Source organism: Oratosquilla oratoria, chromosome 4, assembly GCF_046742065.1.
Source record: "Oratosquilla oratoria isolate Oo_2021 chromosome 4, ASM4674206v1, whole genome shotgun sequence".
Classification (NCBI taxonomy): Eukaryota; Metazoa; Arthropoda; class Malacostraca; order Stomatopoda; family Squillidae; genus Oratosquilla; species Oratosquilla oratoria.
Window position 1 is genome coordinate 61,922,199 of NC_134780.1, and position 2,500 is coordinate 61,924,698.

Here is a 2,500-nt window from a genome sequence, read left to right on the forward strand (position 1 = left end):
CTGTACCTCCGATGGACTTGTCTATAGCAGGTGGAACCTAGGAGGTAGGGAGGGAGGATGAAGAAGTGTGGGAGGCAGAAGAAGTGTGGGAGGCACCGAACAGCTTCGGTATTACGAACACCTCTGGATAGTAGCTGGATCTACGAAGCTAACTAGTCCTCTGATTTGTGGTACATAACATGCGTACAATCAAGACATAATAATACGCGGTATATTTAAATAGAATTTATACGGCGGGGTGGTTCAATACGTAATTCAAGCAGCAATTCTCGAGAGTCGACATAACCTCAGGTAACAATTCAATGCCTTAATCTATTCGGGTGAGTAGTAGTTGCGTACAATTCTTGCTGCAGCCAGCCAATTCAATCTATCTGAGGTGTATCTCCCAAGTTCACTATTTATCTCAACCCGTTCAGCATGTGCATCCTCTATATTCTGTCTGACGCCGAACCAAAAAACAAAAATAATAGCAATCGTAGAAAGCAATGGTCTCGGGACAGCTATCATTTCTGTTGGGCGGCTCACTGCCGAGAGGCCGTTACACTGGAGATATTCAAAATTTACTTCTCTCGCCGGTTATAGTGAACGAGGGACGCGGATGTCACAAGTGGATTGGGAGGCTTAAAGCACTTCGCACCAGGTACGGGGGGAAATGACCCCCATCCTTGGCAACACCACCCATGGCTGCTCTCGCTGTTGCAGGCGTAAGACAACCCCTCCCCCCCGCTCCACTTAACTCTCTCCCACCATGTTGTGAAACACCCCGCACCCATTAGACTACAATGATTTGCACGACCGATATAGTAGTTGCAGAAATCTTGAAATTTTAACATAAACACCCACCCACCCACACATAGCGCACGTACATATGAATACATCATGAAACACAAAGCATACGTTTATATGAAAACTACCACATAAAAAAATGCACATACCTACAGCTAATAAAACACAATATACTAATATTCTGCTGGCCTTGCTGCACGTCAATGTGCGCAAAGCTTTCGTATTGAGCAGTACTTTTCCTTTTACCCAGGCTCTCGCCGAACTACAATTATTTCCGTGGTAGTTCCTTGCCTTCGATTAACTTTACATTCCGACTGATACCAGGTTATCAAAAATAAAATCTCCTCGCTGGCACTTCCTCACGGGCGAAGGGATTAACTGAGGAACGCCGAACTAGTCTAAATACATAAATATGCATAAGAACATAAACAGATGATTTTTCAAAAATATACATAAACACGCTTCTATAGTGCATATGCAAACATGTACTTATGGATGTATTCAAATGAACAATTGTTTGCAAGAAATAGCTAGTACCTACTGAAGCACCTAAGAAGTCGAGGTGACATTCTGACAAATGCTAGCGACCCCTGTGAAAATGCGTATAGGAAAACACGACACAGTTCATTGACTTGTGAGTGGCGCAAATATGAAGCGCGTGTGTGCGTGTGTACGTGTGTGGCATCGTACGTCTGGCTGTTCCCTGCCCGGAGCTGTTGGCGCCATGTGGGGCCCACGTGAGGCCAACGTCACAAGAGACTATTTTGGAACTGCCTGTATAAATCACAATGGTCCCGTTGCAATCAGATCACATCGACCGTAGATTAAGTTGTTACTATCTTGGCTTAGCTCTCAGCACACAGAATACTACTTACACTTAGCTGTACGATTCTACTTGTCTTAAAGATCTTTCCACTCCCCACATTCATCGCTAGGTTCATCCTCCATGTCTTTCCTTTTCATCTCTTAACCGGGTCTTGCTCCCACTCTCCTTTACAACCGTGGCTATTCCTGGAGATCAGTAACTCGTTCCCACAATCCTCTATTCCCTGGTCCGCTCCCAAAAAACTCGGGTAACATGAAAATTGCAAACAATGGCAGCGAAAAACATTCACCGTTCAAGACCATGTCGTCGTCATCTGTGCGACACGTTTCTGGAGAACTCTATTTCTGATATATTTAACGGCCACTTTCACGCGAAATTTTATTTCTGTATCAGCTGGGACTCGCCAGGGCAGCTGGTTAGCAATACTCAAGTATCGACCGCTTCCTCCAGCTGGTGTGGGTGGCTCTTCCGGCCTCTTCTTGCGCCTCCCAACCCCACTCACCCTCCGCCCTCACCCATTCTTTTCCCGTTCCCGGCTTTTTCTTCGACGCCTCAGTTTCTTCTTTTCCTTTCGCGCACCGCCGCGTCGACCCGTTTGGTTCCGCCGATCTCTGACCCGGCGGTTGCTGACCACAAGAGTCCAAAATTTCCCAAATGAAGGTAAAATATTTCGGGGGGAAGGGGGGGGGGTGGCAAGACTCCACACATCCAATTGACCAAAATAAACGAATCTTTTCCCATCGTGAAATATAACTCACCACAAATGGATATTCTGGCAATAACTACAAAAGCGATATAAGACCTGGGACTGTTGGTCAGTTAATCTGTCACCCAAAAAACAATATCAAGATGACAGTGGACGAACATGGATTTTTCACTACATGGACG

General features: G+C 45.7%; 1 protein-coding gene across 7 annotated transcripts in view; it reads right to left on the bottom strand.

The window, feature by feature from the left end:
* Positions 1 to 2,500, bottom strand: part of Hr3 (nuclear hormone receptor 3 ROR-beta) — a 624,231-nt gene that overhangs the window by 96,494 nt on the left and 525,237 nt on the right. The gene's annotated exons all lie outside the window — the stretch shown is intronic.